Genomic DNA, 16,881 nt, shown 5'->3' with positions numbered 1-16,881 from the left:
CTAACTGCTCTGCCTTGATTACAAAGCAGTAAACTGGCAGAGAAGTTAAAGCCTAAAACAGAAGGTCCTCTAAAAAACGCCTGTAATCCCTCAAACCCGGAAGTGACTCAGGCAGACTTTACTGCAGCCCTGTGGCCACATCCTGCAGTTCGGAGCTTTTGCAGGGGCAGTTACTAATCTGCATGACAGTGGGGCACAGCCTGGGCAGCTTCTAATCGGCATTGTGGGGGGCTCGGTCTGGGGCAATAGAACCTCCCCAGCTGACTGCGCTTCCCAGGCAGACACTTCCTGTCCCTGCAAATCCATTCACTGCTCAGCTGCTAATACCCACAGCCCCAGGGCAGGGTTTGGCTTGGGGCAGTGAAACTCTCACTGATAAGTATCTAGCCCCAGGGTAGTCGTTTTCTCACACAGCTGAGGTTCTTTGAAAGGCACTTTCCCAGCCCGGCCCACAGGCCTGAGTTACTTTCGGGTGGGGAACTCTTTCCCAGAGCACTCCAGTACCTCGCTGCTTTTTGTAGCTGGTTGGCAGGACAGCTACCCCGTCCATATACCTTTCACTGCTCTGCAGTGGAAGCTAGTAACCTCCTGGCTCTGAAGGCAGACCTTACAGGCTTTAACAAAATGAGTAAAAAAATCAAAAGAACGATTGATAGTTTCTACACAGAAAGAGAACAGCTTTTCAACCCGAAGAGACTAATAGCAGACAGTCTCCAGACGATTGTTGGTCTCCAATACAAAAGGCTCTCCTAGAAGAGACTATCCGGAAGCTCCGGAGAGAAACTAGAAGAGAAATGGGGAAAGACACATAACTCACTAAAAGAAAAATTTGATAAAGTGGAAAAAGAAAACAACTTCCTGAAATGTGAATTGGAAAAGGTAAAAAACAGAGTTTGCAAATTGGAAAAAGAAAATGATTCACTAAAAAAAATAAATAAATAAATAAATAAATAAAAAATTAGTGAAATGGAAAAAAATTCCATAGAGCAAAACAACTCATTTGGACATATACAAAAAGAAGTAAAAAAAGCTAATGAAGAAAATAACTCACTAAAAATTAGAACTGAACAAATAGAAATGACTGATTCATTGAGACATCAAGAATCAGTCAAGCAAAACCAAAAAAATGAAAGATTGGAAAATAATGTCAAATATTTACTTGGAAAAACAACAGACCTGGAAAATAGATATAGGAGAGATAACCCAAGGATCATTGGACTACCAGAAAATTATGATGAAAAAAAGAGCCTAGATACTATTTTACAGGAAATCATCAAAGAGAACTGCCCAGAAGTAATAGAACCGGGAGGGAAAATAGGAGTTGAAAGAATTCATCGAACACCTTCTGAAAAAGACCCTAAAATAAAGACTCCAAGGAATATTGTGGCCAAACTTCAGAATTTCCAGACTAAAGAAAAAATTTTACAAGCAGCCAGGAAAAAAAAAAACAGTTCAAATACTGAGATGCAACAATAAGGGTCACGCAAGATCTGGCTGCCTCAACATTAAAGGATCGAAGGGCCTGGAATTAGATATTCTGAAAGGCAAAAAAACTTGGAATGCAGCCAAGAATAAACTATCCAGCTAAGCTGAGTATTTTTTTCCACAGAAGAAGATGGACATTTAATGAAAGAGAGGAATTCCATCTGTTTCTAAGGAAAAAACTAGACTTAAACAAAAAATTTGATCTTCAACAACAGGAATCAAGAGAAGTAGAAAAAGGTAAAAAGATTTCTTGAGAACTGTATTTCTGTTGTGAATATACATAAAAACCATATGTATAATTTGATTTTACCGATATAACATAAAAAAGGGAAGTAGAAATGGAAAGGGGATAGCGTCAGAAAAAGGGAAGAAGGGAGATAAAAAGAGGGAAACTACATGCGACAATGAGGCAAAGGAAACCTATCATATATGAGGGAACTTAGAGACGGGGAGGAACATTATGTGAATCCTACTCTCATCAGAGTTGGCTCAAAGAGGAAACAATTGACATATTTATTTTACACAGATTCTTCTCTCACTTCATTAAAAAGTGGGAGAGGAAAAGGGAGAAGGAAAAAGAGTAATAAGGGAAGGGTACAAGAAAGGGGAAGGGATTCAAAGGGAGGAGGAAGGGATACTAAAGAGGGAGAGCTGCGCGACGTTAGTGGGACCAATAGGGAAGAAGGGAAGGAGGGCAAGAAAAAGAAAAGTATAATCTGGGGATTTCAGGATGGCAGGAAATGCGGAATTGGTTATTTTAACCGCAAATGTGAATGGGATGAACTCTCCCATAAAGAGAAGGCGGATAGCAGACTGGATCAAAAGTCAGAACCTTACAATCTGTTGTTTAAGGAAACACATTTAAAACAGGGAGATACATACAGACTAAACGTAAAAGGCTGGAGCAGAATCTATTATGCTTCAGGCAAGTCAAAAAAGCAGGGGTAGCCATCCTTATCTCAGATCAAGCAAAAGAAAAAAAAAATCAAATGAAGGTGGCCTAGCTGTACCTGATCTAAAATTATATTATAAAGCAGCAGTCACCAAAACCATTTGGTATTGGTAAAGAAATAGATTAGTTGATCATTGGAAAAGGTTAGGTTCACAAGACAGAATAGTCAACTATAGCAATCTAGTGTTTGACAAACCCAAAGGTCCTAACTTTTGGCATAAGAATTCATTATTTGATAAAAACTGCTGGAGTAACTGGAAATTACTGTGGCAGAAATTAGGCATGGACCCACACTTAACACCATATACCAAGATCAGATCAAAATGGGTCCATGACCTAGGCATAAAGAACAAGATTATAAATAAATTTGAGGAACATAGGATAGTTTATCTCTTAGACTCGTGGAGGAGAAAGAAATTTGTGACCAAATTTGAACTAGAGACCATTACTTATCACAAAATAGAAAATTTTGATTATATCAAATTAAAAAGCCTTTGTACAAACAAAACTAATGCAAACAAGATTAGAAGGGAAGCAACAAACTGGGAAAACATCTTCACAGTTAAAGGTCCTGATAAAGACCTCATTTCCAAAATATATAGAGAAGTGACTCAAATTTATAAGAAATCAAGCCATTCTCCAATTGATAAATGGTCAAAGGATATGAACAGACAATTTTCAGATGATGAAATTGAAACTATTACCACTCATATGAAAGAGTGTTCCAAATCACTACTGATCAGAGAAATGCAAATTAAGACAACTCTGAGATACCACTACACACCCGTCAGATTGGCTAAGATGACAGGAAAAAATAATGGTGAATGTTGGAAGGAATGCGGGAAAACAGGGACACTGATGCATTGTTGGTGGAGTTGTGAACGAATCCAACCATTCTGGAGAGCAATCTGGAATTATGCTCAAAAAGTTATAAAACTATGCATACCCTTTGATCCAGCAGTGTTACTTCTGGGCTTATACACCAAAGAGATACTAAAGAAGGGAAAAGGACCTGTATGTGCCAAAATGTTTGTGGCAGCCCTGTTTGTAGTGGGTAGAAACTGGAAATTGAATGGATGCCCATCAATTGGAGAATGGCTGGGTAAATTGCGGTATATGAATGCTATGGAATATTATTGTTCTGTAAGAAATGACTACAGAGAGGCTTGGGGAGACTTACATGAACTGATGCTGAGTGAAATGAGCAGAACCAGGAGATCATTATACACTTCGACAATGATATTGTATGAGGATGTATTCTGATGGAAGTGGATTTCTTTGACAAAGAGACCTTACTCAGTTTCAATTGATAAATGATGGACAGAAGCAGCTACATCCAAAGAACGAACACTGGGAAATGAATGTGAAGTATTTGCATTTTTGTTTTTCTTCCCAGGTTATTCTTACCTTCTGAATCCAATTCTCCCTGTGCAACAAGAGAACTGTTTGGTTCTGCAAACATATATTTTTTCTAGGATATACTGCAACATATCTAACATATATAGGACTGCTTGCCATCTAGGGGAAGGGGTGGAGGGAGAAAGGGGAAAAAATCAGAACAGAAGTGAGTGCAAGGGATAATGTTGTAAAAAAAATTACCCTGGGATGGATTCTTTCAATATAAAGTTATTATAAAATAAAAGAAAATATTAAAACGATAAGAAAATATACTAACTGTGGGATTTTTTTTTTCTTGAAGGAATTAGGGTCAAGTGACTTGCCTAGTTTGTCACAGCTGGGAGGTGTTAAGTGTCTGTGTCCAGATTTGTCCAGCTAGCTGCCTTCTGTGGGATCTCAAGCCAAATTATCTTAACTTATTGATTTGCTAGTAAGAAGAAAATAATGTCTCACAGAAAAGGGATAATCCATTATTTTAAAAAAATGGATTTTAAAAGTGGTCATTGCTTCTTTGGGGTTGAAAGTTTAATTGCTAAAAGATTGGTGTAAATATTTTCAACTCTTTAGAAAAATCATAGAAGAGGAACTTCACTTCAGGGAGTCAAGATGTAAGAGTGAGCAAGTGAATCACTGTAAGTACTCCACATTCCCCTCTGGTGCTTCATAAAATAGCATGCCAAGATAAGTTCTAGAGAAACAGAACCAGCAAGGAAACAGTGTAAAATGATCTTTTACCTCAGGAAACTTGGAAGATTGGTAAGAACAATCTTTCTCACTTAAGTAAGAGGAAGGGTGTACTCCAAGACAGGAAGTTCCCCTGTGAGCCAACAACAAGTCCCACCTCACCAAATCAGCAATAGATCCTGAGCGTCAGGGTAGTGGATTATGGTGTGTGTGTGATTATGGGCACACACAGATACACAAACACACACACACATAAACACACACACATACAAACACACCCCAGCCATCAAAAGGAGGACCAGGACAGCATCTTTGAAAAAAAATTATAAAAGAAAACTGATGTTTTCAAACCAGAGGGCAAAATAGTCATTGAAAGATTATCTCAGGAAAGATTCCAGCATAAAAATTCCAAGCAACATCATAGCCACATTTCAGAATCTTTGGGTCAAAGGAAAAATCTTACAAGTGGCCATAAAGAAATAATTCAAATGTCAGAGAGTCACACACAAAGGTCTTGCACTTGCAACAATAAGTGACCAGATTGTAATAGTCATGGAACATGATATTTCATGGTATGCTTCTAATGGTAATGGAACATTATATTTCAGAGGGCAAAGGAGCTAGTACTGCTACCAAAAATCACCTTCCCAGCAAAATTAGGCATACTACATCAAATAGAGTGGGGATGGTCACTCAATAAAACAAAAGGAGATCAAAACTATTTGATCTCCGATATCAATACCCAAGACAAACAAACAAACAAAAAAAGATGCAAAGGTAAAAAAAAAATTAAAAAAAAGGGATTTAATAGAGTCAAACTGTTTACATCCCTACACGAGAAAAAGATACTTATAATCCTTAACAATTGTATTACTAATAGTAATGCTAGAAAGAATATAGATGGAGAGAGGGCACAGGCATAAAGCAAATTAGAAAAAAAATGGCATAAAACAAGGGTTGAGAAAGACAAGAATGCTCAGTGCAAAAGGAAGGGAAAGACGGGAGGTGAGGGTGGGCAATAAGCATTACTTGAATGTTATTCTCATCAGTATTGAGCATTACTTGAATGTTATTCTCATCAGTATTGACTTAAAGAGGTAATAATACATACAATCAAGCGAATATAAAAATGTATCTTATTTGACAGGGAAGAAGTTAAGTAAAGGAAGGTACTGATAGAATGAAAAGCAGATCAGGGGAGGTAGCAGACAGATGCAACATATTGAAAATAAAAAGTCAAAAGAGAAAGAAGATAAACATGAGGAAAAATAAAATGAAGGAAAACACATTAGTAGTAAGTATAACTGTGAATGTGAATGGGATAAAATCTTCCAAAAAACAGAAGCAGATAGAAAAGTGCATTAAAAAGCAGAATCCTACAATATGTTGCTTACCAAAAAAAAAAAAAAAAAAAAAAAAAATTGAGGCAAACATGCTTGATAGTTCAACTGATTTTTAAAATTTTATAATAATAGTTCTTTTAAATTTTTCAAATAATGCAGAAAGTTTTAACCCTTGAAAAACCTTGCATTTAAAATTTTTCTCCCTCACTCCCCCCTCCCCCTTAGACAACAAGTAATCCAATATAGCCTAAACACAAGCAAGCAATTCTTCTGAATATATTTCCATTCAGCTAAAATTTTTGAAAAAAGAAAAAAATCAGGGGTACCAATTCTGATCTCAGACAAAACAACAGTAAAAACATTCCTAATTAAATGAGATAAAAGAGGAAACTATATCTTGCTAAAACATACTATAGGCAATGAAACAATATCAATACTAAACATTTTTGCATCACGTGGCATAGCATCCAAATTCTTAAAGAAGTTAAGTGAATCACAGGAAGAAATTCAAAGCAAAATTATAGTAGTGGGGGACCTTAATTGTCCTTTTCAGAACTCAATAAATCGAAACAAAATAAAGAAGAAACAAAGGAGGTAAATAGAACATTTAAAAAGTTAGAAATGATTAGCCATAAGAGGTAAGAACAGACTGAGAACAGAATGAAAAATACCTTTTTTCTCAGTAGCACATGGCACCTAAACAAAAATAGAGCATATAATAAGGAAAAAAGGCTCAAAATTAAATTTTAAAAGGCAGTAAGTGTATTCTTTTCAAATCACAATGCAATAAAACTTGCATTCAAGAAAGGGTTAAAAGATTAAAATTATTTGGAAATTAAAAAATCTAATTTTAAATAATACATAAACCAAAGTGGAAATCATACACAATGAATAAGTTCACTAGAGAGAAGGGCAACAATAAGACAATATACCAAAATGTATGTGATGCTGTCAAAACAGTACATAAGGTAAAATCTATTTTTTCTGAATTCTTTATTCAACAAAATGGGGGGGAAATGGTTGATGAATTGTGCATGGAATAAACAGGAAAAGAAAGGAAAAAAAACCTTTCAAAATTACAAATTGAAATCCTCAAATGAGCAGAACATTGTAAATCCTGAAAAATCAAATATGAGATTTAAAAGATTGGAATTTTAAAAAGTAAAATAATAATAATAAATAAATAAAGATTCCAGAACCATTGAGTATTATCTGTATAAAATCATGTAATAGGTATAAGATAGAAGCCTTTCCAAAAAAGGGAACAAAAATGGCCATTATCATCACTATTTTTCAATACGGTCCTGGAAATGTTAGCTTTAGAAACAAAAGAAAAAGAAATAAAAGGAATGAGTAGTCAACAAGGAATAAAACTATCACAGTTTGCAGCTGATATAATGATATACTTAGGGACACCTAGAGTATCAACTACAAACAGCAATAAATAATAATTAACAACTTTAGCAAGTTTACAGGTTATAGGATAAACCCGAATAAATCATCATTTTATTTTTCTTTATATAACTAACAAAGCCCAGGAACAAGAGATAGATAAACTCCATTCAAAATGACTATAAACAATATTAAATTCCCAGGAGTCTATTTGCCAAGACAAACTCAGGAACTATATGAAAACAATTACAAAACCCTTTCCCAACAACTGAATTTAGATCTAAACAATTGGGGGAAATATCAATTGCTCATGGGTAGACTGAACCAATATAATAAAAATGAAAATTCTTCCTAAAATAATTTATTTACCATACCAATCAAACTATCAAAAATTACATTATAGAGCTAGAAAAAAAGAAAACAGTTCATTTGGAAGAAAAAAAAGGTCAATAATATCAAGTAACTTAATGAGGAGGAATACAAAGGAAGTTGATTTAACAATACAAAATTTCAGACTATACTATAAAATAATAATCATTAAAACTATGTAGCACTGACTAAGAAATAGAGCGGTATATTATGAAATAGACTTGATACACAAGATACAGTAGTTAATGCTAAAAGTAATCTAGTATATGATAAACCCAAAGACTCTAGGTTTGAGGAATAGAACTAAGGTTCGACAAAAATTTCTGGGAAAATTGAAAATCAATAATACACAAATTGCATATAGACTCATATCTCACACTGTATCTAAACATGAGATTTCACTAGGTAAGTGATTTAAATATAAAAGGGAAGCAAGTTGGGAAAGTAAGGAATAGTCTATTTGCCGCATCTATTGAAGGGGAAACAATTCATTAATCAAACAAGAGACAGAGAACATTACAAAATATTAAATGGAAAAATTTGATTGTATCAGATTTGGTACAAATTTGGTACAAGCTTTGATACAAGCAAAACCAATTTTAGAAGGAAAGCAGAAAGCTCAAAAACAAACTTTGCAGTAAGCATCTATGTTAAAGGCCTCTTTTCTCAACTACATAGACAACTGAGTCAAATATGTAAAAATCTAAATCAATCCCTAGCTGATGAATGATGAAAGGGTATAAACAAGCATTTTTCAGATGAGGGAATCAAAGCTGTCTACTGGCATATGAAAAAGTAAATCACTTCTTTTTTAAAATTTTTAAATACCTTTCTATTGACAGAACCCATGCCAGGGTAATTTTTTACAACATTATCCCTTGCACTCACTTCTGATCCGATTTTTCCCCTCCCTCTCTCCATCCCCTCCCCCAGATGGCAAGCAATCCTATACATTAAATAGATTACAGTATATCCTAGATACAATATATGTGTGCCGAACCAAACAGTTCTCTTGTTGCACAGGGAGAATTGGATTCAGAAGGTATAAATAACCCAAGAAGAAAAACAAAAATGCAAGCAGTTTATATTCATTTCCCAGTGTTCTTTCTTTGAGTGTAACTGTTTCTATCCACCTTTGATCAGTTGAAACTGAATTAGATCTCTTTATTGAAGAGATCCACTTCCATCAGAATACATCCTCATAAAGTATCGTTGTTGAGGTATATAATGATTTCCTGGTTCTGCTCATTTCATTTAGCATCAGTTCATGCAAGTCTTGCCAGTCCTCTCTATATTCATCCTGCTGGTCATTTCAGTAAATCACTTCTAAATATATTTTTAGATTTAAATCACTTTTTTATCAGAGAAATGCAAATTAAACTAACTTTGAAATACCACTTCATACCTATTAGAGATTGGACAACATGATAAAAAGAATATGATAAATGTTGAAGAGAATATGATAAAACTGGGACATTGATGTATTAATGATGGAGTTTGGAACTGATCCAATAATTCTGAATTGTTTCTTGGAACTATGTTCAAAGGACAACCAACCTGTGTATGTCCTCTGACTCAGCAATATCACTAATAGATCTGTATCCCAAAGAAATCACAAAAAGGTTGAAAAGACTTATATACACAAAAATATTCACAGAAGCGCTTTTCTTTTTTTTATTTTTCTTTTATCTTTTTATTGACAAAACATACGAATGGGTAATTTTTCTTTTTTTTTAATTTTTAAAATATTTTATTTTATTTTATAATAACTTTATATTGACAGAATCCATGCCAGGGTAATTTTTTTTTACAACATTATCCCTTGCACTCGCTTCTGTTCTGATTTTTCCCCTCCCTCCCTCCACCCCCTCCCCCAGATGGAAAGCAGTCCTATATATGTTAAATATGTTGCAGTATATCCTAGATACAATATATGTGTGCAGAACCGAGCAGTTCTCTTGTTGCACAGGGAGAATTGGATTCAGAAGATAAACAACTCAGAAAGAAAAACAAAAATGCAAATAGTTCACATTCATTTCCCAGTGTTCTTTCTTTGGGTGTAGCTGCTTCTGTCCATCATTTATCAATTGAAATTGAGTCTTTGTCAAAGAAATCCACTTCCATCAGAATACATTCTCATACAATATCATTGTCGAGGTGTAAAGTGATCTTCTGGTTCTGCTCATTTCACTTAGCATCAGTTCATGTAAGTCTCTCCAAGCCTCTCTGTATTCATCCTGCTGGTCATTTCTTACAGAACAATGATATTCCATAACATTCATATACCACAATTTACCCAGCCATTCTCCAATTGATGGGCATCCATTCAATTTCTAGTTTCTAGCCACTACAAACAGGGCTGCCACAAACATTTTAGCACATACAGGTCGAATGGGTAATTTTTCAACATTAACCCTTGCAAAAGTTTCTGTTTTAACTTTTCCCCTCCTTCACTCAACCCCCTCCCCTAGATAGCAGATAGTCCCATACATGTTAAATATGTTAAAGTATATGTTGAATACAATATATTTATATATATATATAGTTATACAGTTGTCATGCTACACGAGGAAAATTGGATTTAGAAAGAAGGTAAAAATAAACTGGGAAGAAAAAGAAAAATGCAAGCAAACAATAACAGAAAGAGTGTAAATGCTATGTTGTGGTCCACACTCACTTCCCAGTATTTTCTCACTGGATGTAGCTGATTCTGATTTGAATCCTTTCATTGTTGAAGATAGCCACTTTTATCAGAATCAATCCTCATATAGTATTGTTGTTGAAGTATATAATGATCTCCTGCTTCTGCTCATTTCACTTAGCATCAGTTCATGTAAGTCTCTCCAAGTCTCTCTATATTCATCCTGCTGGTCATTTCTTACAGAACAATAATATTCCATAACATTCACATACCATAGTTTACTCAGGCATTCACCAATTGATGGGCATTCATTCAGTTTCCAGTTTCTAGTCACTGCAAAAAGGGCTGTCACAAACATTTTTGCACATACAAATCCCTTTCCCTTCTTAAAGATCTCTTTAGGATATAAACCCAGTAGTAACATTGCTGGATCAAAGGGTATGCACAGTTTGACAATGTTTTAGTTTAGTTCCAAATTACTCTCCAGAATAATTGGATCTGTTCACAACTTCATCAACAATGCATCAGTGTCCCAGTTTCCCCATATGCCTTCCAACATTCATCATTATCTTTTTCTGTCATCATAGCCAACCTGAGAGATATGTAGTGTCTCAGAGTTGTCTTAATTTGCATATCTCTGATCAATAATCATTTGTAACACCTTGTCAGATGGGCAAAAATAGTTTCAATTTCATCATCTGAAAATTGTTCATATCCTTTGACCATTTGTCAATTGGAGAATGGCTTAATTTGTTACACATTTCAGTCAATTCTCTATATATTTTGGAAATGATGCCTTTTACAGAACATTTAACTGTAAAGATGTTTTCCCAATTTATTGCTTCCCTTCTAATCTTGTCTGCATTAGTTTTGTTTGTATAAAAGCTTTTTACCTTGATATAATCAAAGTTTTCTATTTTGTGATCAATCATTATTTCTAGTTCTTCTTTGGTCACAAATTCCTTTCTCCTCCACAGGTCTAAGAGTTTACCTACGATCTTCTAGTTTATTTATAATCTTATTCTTTATGCCTAGATCATGAACCCATTTTGATCTTATCTTGGTGTTAAGTGTGGGTTAATGCCTAGTTTTTGCAATACTAATTTTCAATTTTCCCAGGAGATTTTGTCAAATAATGCATTCTTATCCCAAAAGTTGTCCTGTGAACCTAATCTATTCCACTGATCAACTAGTCTATTTCTTAGCCAATACTAAATGGTTTTGGTGACTGCTGCTTTATAATATAGTTTTAGATGTGGTAAAGCTAGGCCACCTTCATTTGATTTTTTTTACTAGTTCCCTTGAAAGTCTTGACCTTTGACGGCATTGACCAGATACATTTTGTTGTTATTTTTTCTAGGTAATTAAAATAGTTTTTTGGGAGTCTGATTGGTATAGCACTAAGTAAATAGATTAATTTAGGTTATATTGTCATCTTTATTATATTCATTTGACCTATCAAAGAGCATTTAATATTTTTCCAATTATTTAGGTCTGAATTTATTTGTGTGGAAAGTGTTTTGTAGTTTTGCTCATATAGTTCCCGATTTTCCCTTGGCAGATAGATTCCCAAATATTTTATGCTGTCAACAGTTATTTTAAATGGAATTCTTCTTTGTATCTCTTGATGCTGAATTTTGTGAGTGATGTATAAAAATGCTGATGATTTATGCAAATTTATTTAGTATCCTGCAAATTTGCTAAAGTTATTAATTATTTTGGGGCAAGAATTCACTGTTTGACAAAAAAAAACTGCTATGAAAATTGGGAATTAGTATGGCAGAAACTTTGCCATTAAGTGTTGACCCACACTTAACACCATACACCAAGATAAGATCAAAATGGGTTTATGATCTAGGCATGAATAATGAGATTATAAATAAATTAGAAGAACATAGGATAGTATAGCTCTCAGACCTGTGAAGGAGGAAGGGCTTTTTGAGCAAATAAGAACTAGAAACCATTGTTGATCACAAAATAGAAATTTTTTAGTATATCAAGTTAAAAAGCTTTGTACAAACAAAACTAATGCAGACAAGATTAGAAAGGAAGCAATAAACTGGCAAAACATTTTTTACAGTCAAAGGTTCTGATAAAGGTCTCATTTCCAAAATATATAGAGAACTGACTCTAATTTATAAGAAATCAAGCCATTCTCCAACTGATAAATGGTCAAAGGATATGAACAATTTTCAGATGAAGAAATCGAAACTATTTCTAGCCATATGAAAAGATGTTCCAAATCATTATTGATGAGAGAAATGCAAATTGAGGCAACTCTGAGAAACAACTACATATCTCTCAGATTGGCAAGGATGTCAGGAAAATATAATGGCAAATGTTGGAGGGGATCTGGGAAAACTTGGACACTGATAAATTGTTGGTGGAGTTGCGAATGCATCCAACCAATAAAAACAGGATTGAAACAAGGTTTTCCACAATCACCATTACTATTTAATATTGTATTAGAAATGTTAAATTCCGCAATAAGAAAAAAAAGAGATTAAAGGAATTAGAATAGGTAATGAGAAAACAAAATCATCACTCTTTGCAGATGATATTACGGTATATTTAGGGAACCCAAGAGATTCAACTAAAAATCTACTAGAAACAATCCTCAAATTTAGTAAATTTGCAGGATAGAAAATAAATCCACAAAAATCATCAGCATTTTTACATATTATTAAAAAGTCCAGCAGGAAGAGATACAAAGAGGAATTCCATTTAAAATAACCATTGATGATATAAAATATTTGGGAATTTACCTGTCAAGGGAAAGTCAGGAACTATATAAACAGAACTACAAAACACTTTCTACACAAATAAAGTCAGATCTAAACAACTGGAAAAATATCAAGTGCTCATGGATAAGCTGATGGAGTGTTATAATAGTGACAACACTACCTAAATTTATCTATTTATTTAGTGCATACAAATCAAACTCCTAAGAAATTATTTTATAGATGTAGAAAAAAAAATAGTAAAGTTAATCAGGAAGAACAAAACATCAAGAAATTCAAGGGAGTTAATGAAAAGAAAAAATGTCAATGAATGTGGCCTAGCTGTACCAGATCTAAAACTAATTATAAAGCTGTGGTCATCAAAACCATTTGGTACTGAATAAGAAATAGAGTAGTCGACCAGTGGAATAGGTTAGGTTCACAGGACAAAATAATCAATAAGCATAGCAATTGTGTTTGACAAACCCCAGAATCCCATCTTTTGGGATAAGAACTTAATATCTGATAAAAATCTGCTGGGAAAATTGGAAACTGATATGACCAAAATTAGGCATTGATTCACACTTAACACCGTATACCAAGATAAGGAGAAAATGGGTCCATGATTTAGACATAAATAGTGATATTACAGGGAGTTAGAAGGCCATATGATAGTTTACCTCTCAGATCTATGGAGAAGAAAAGAATTTGTGACCACAAAAGAGCTCAAACTCATTATTGAATATAGATAGTTTTGATTACATTAAGTTGAAAAGTTTTGTACTAACAAAACAAATTCAGACAAGATCAGAAGGGCAGCAATAAATTGGGAAACTTTTTTTTTTAACCTATAAGGGTTCTGATAAAGGCCTTATTTCTAAAATATATAGAGAATTATCTAAAATTTATAAGAATTCCAGCAATACTCCAATTGATAAAAAGTGAAAGGTTATAAACAGATAATTTTCAGATGAAGATATTGAATCTATTTCTAGTAATTTTGAAAAGGTTCTCTAAATCAGTATTGATCAGAGAAATGCAAATTAAGACAATTCTGAGATATACACCTCTCAGATTGGCTAACATAACAGAAAAAATATAATGATCAATGTGGGAGGATTTGTGGGCAACTGGGACACTAATACACTATTGGTGGAATTTTAAACAGATCCAAGCTTTCTGGAGAGTAATTTGGAACTATGCTAAATGAATTATCAAACTGCATACCCTTTGATCCAGCAATGTTTCTACTATGCTTATATCCCAGAAAGATCTTAAAGCAGGGACATGTGTAAAAGCATTTGTGGCACCCCCTTCTGTAGTAGCAAGAAACTGGAACTTGGTGGATGCCCATCAATTGTAGAATGACTAAATAAGTTATGGTACATGAATGTTAGGGAATGTCATTGTTCTGTAAGAAATGATTAGCAGGATGATTTTAAACAGGCCTGAAGAGATTTACATGAACAGATGCTTAGCCAAATGAGCAAAATCAGGAGATTATTGTACATGGCAACAAAATGATTATACTATGATCAATTCTGATGAACGTGACTCTTTCCATCTCAATGTTATGAGGTAATTCAGATCAGTTCCAATAATCTTGTGATGAAGAGAGCCATCTTCATCCAGAGAGAGGATTGTAGGAACTGAATGTAGATCACAAGATAGCATTTTCACACTTTTTTTTTGTTGTTGTTTGTTGCATTTTGTTTTCTTTCTCAATTTTTTTTCCTTCTTGATCTGATTTTTCTTGTGCAGCCAGATAACTATATAAATATGTATACATATATTAGGTTTGCCATATATTTTACCATATTTAACATATATTGGATTTCCTGCCATCTAGGGGAGGAGGTGCGAGGAAGGAGGTGAAATTTTGAAACATGAGATTTTCAACGCTCAATGTACCTATAAATTGATGGTTACAAGGGGTCATCTGAACCAGGATGATGAAGTAGAGATTTGAGCTCTCCTAAGAACTCATTACCAAACAACTTTAACCTCTCAAATTAAATCCTGGGGGGCCAAAGTCAATAAAACCACTATTAAGACATGATATTCTTTCACCTGAAGACAACACAGGAAGTTGAAAAAAGAGATCAGTGACATGGGACCAAAACACAACATTAATGAAACACCAATGGTGAAACAAGGTGGAAGTAATTACAAGCATCAAAGAATTCAATCTAAGATGAATTAAATCCCATTATTTCAGATTTGAGTAAAGGCAGATAATTTGTCTAAATTGACCAAGGCTGAGGGTGGTTTGGAAAAAAATGGCAGGAAGGCCAGCTCTTCAACAAAATTCTTTTCATGGTAACATTCACTTTTCTTTTCTTCTTTTTTTTAAATAACTTTTTATGGATAGAACACATGCCAGGGTAATTTTTTATAGCATTATTCCTTGCACTCATTTCTGTTCCAATTTTTCCCCTCCCTGCCTTCACCCCCTCCCCCAGATGGCAAGCAGTCCTTTACATGTTGAATAGGTTACAGTATATCTTAGATACAATATATGTGTGTAGAACTGAACAGTTTTCTTGTTGCACAGGGAGATTTGGATTCAGAAGGTATAAATAACCCAGGAAGAAAAACAAAAATGCAAGCAGTTTACATTCATTTCCCAGTGTTCTTTCTTTGGGTGTAGTTCTTTCCATCCTTGATCAATTGAAACTGAATTAGCTCTCTTTAACAAAGAGATCCACTTCCATCAGAATACATCCTCAAACAGTATCATTAACATTCACTTTTCTCATTAATTATTAACGAATAGGAAGAGGCAAAAACCAAGATGGCAGAGTGAAGGCAGTAAATCATCCAACTTCTCCTTGAAACTTCTCCAAATTTCTTTAAATAATGACTCAAAGCAAATTTTTGACCATCATTAACCCAAAAAAGTGGACTCAAACATTTTCCAGCTGAAGGCAATTTAGAAGATCAGCAGAAAAGATCTATGAGAACAGGGTGGGAGTCCAGCATTTTCCCATGAAGATTGTATCTGCACAATCCCTGTCCCAGCCCTGGACTGAGACCCAACCCTAGTCCAGTCTCTCAAACAGCTGTAGTAACTGGTGGCTTTCAGACTTCTCAGGTCAGAGACACCAAAGAGGATTTGGAAAATCGGCAGAAAAGGTTGTGAAACCAGAGTGACTATCTAGCATATAATCCCAAAGGTTGTGAAACCAGAGTGAATGTCTAGCATGTAATCCCAGTACAGGATGCACCATCTAAGTCCTGGCCTCAGATTCAGCCCCAACTTCATCCCCAGTCTGACATCAGCATCAGTGAGGTTGGATCTCTGAATTAGCAGTAGGGTTCTGGATCTCTTGACCCAGGAACATCATGGAGACTTGGAGTTTGGAGGATCTGTGGCAAGAGGGTGTGCAGTCCCAGTACAGGTCACACAAGCACAGCCCCATCCCCAATCCCAGACCTGAGCATCAGCAAAGTAGAACTCTATTGCTTTAGCAGACTAGCTCTTACTGTTAAAATGGGGCAAGTACATGCCTAACAGCTCCAGGGCAGTAAAGAGTGCTTGTGGTCAGATTCCTAGAAGGATTTCTGAAAATTGCTTCACAAAACCTGTGGATCTTGGGACAATACATTCTCTTCCCTGGAAACAGAGCCCTGCTTTAACAAAAAGTTAAAAGCCATGCACTAGGCTAGGAAAATGAGCAGACAACCAAAAACATCTCTGACCATTGAAAGCTATGATGATGAGGACAGACCTAAGGTAGTGGAGAGGACACACATTTCTTTCTGAATTTTTCCCATGACTCTCACACTAATTACCAACTTCAACCTCTGAATTGGTTCTGGACTGACAGAACCCAAAAATATTGGAAGTGTAACAAATTACCAGCAGAAAATTATTTTGAGGATCACCAGAGAAAG

The sequence above is a fragment of the Antechinus flavipes genome, chromosome 1 (assembly GCF_016432865.1).
Source record: "Antechinus flavipes isolate AdamAnt ecotype Samford, QLD, Australia chromosome 1, AdamAnt_v2, whole genome shotgun sequence".
Taxonomy (NCBI): Eukaryota; Metazoa; Chordata; class Mammalia; order Dasyuromorphia; family Dasyuridae; genus Antechinus; species Antechinus flavipes.
Note: the sequence above shows the minus strand (reverse complement) of the source record.